The sequence below is a fragment of the Populus euphratica genome, unplaced genomic scaffold, assembly GCF_000495115.2.
Source record: "Populus euphratica unplaced genomic scaffold, PopEup_1.0 scaffold540.1, whole genome shotgun sequence".
NCBI lineage: Eukaryota > Viridiplantae > Streptophyta > Magnoliopsida > Malpighiales > Salicaceae > Populus > Populus euphratica.
This window is the reverse complement of record NW_011500415.1, coordinates 23,656-24,090: the sequence shown is the minus strand read 5'-3', so window position 1 is coordinate 24,090 and position 435 is coordinate 23,656.

Here is a 435-nt window from a genome sequence, read left to right as displayed (position 1 = left end):
TGTTGTTGTTGTTGTTGTTACTGTTGTTGTTGTTTATAATTTGTACAATTAACCTCTATATGGTTTGACCCTAGGCTTACTGGGTTATTTATTACTTTGACATTCCTGCACTTGGGAGAAGACATCAATCTTTTTGTCATGTCAAGTAGCAATAGCATCAATAGTTTTTTATTAGAAATTCTAGGTAAGGGACTAGTGGAATTAAAATAATAAATAACACTCCTAATATGTCATACCTAAGGTAAGTGACACGACTAAAAGAAAATAAGAAAAACTTGTTTTTTAGAAACAAAAATTAATTACATCTGTTACAGTAAAAAAATAGCAAAATTTATAATTATACTATATTTACAATAAAATACCATTTCTTCTTATAATAGTAGCAACAATAACACTAATAATAATAATAATAGTTATAGTAGTAGTAGTAGGAAT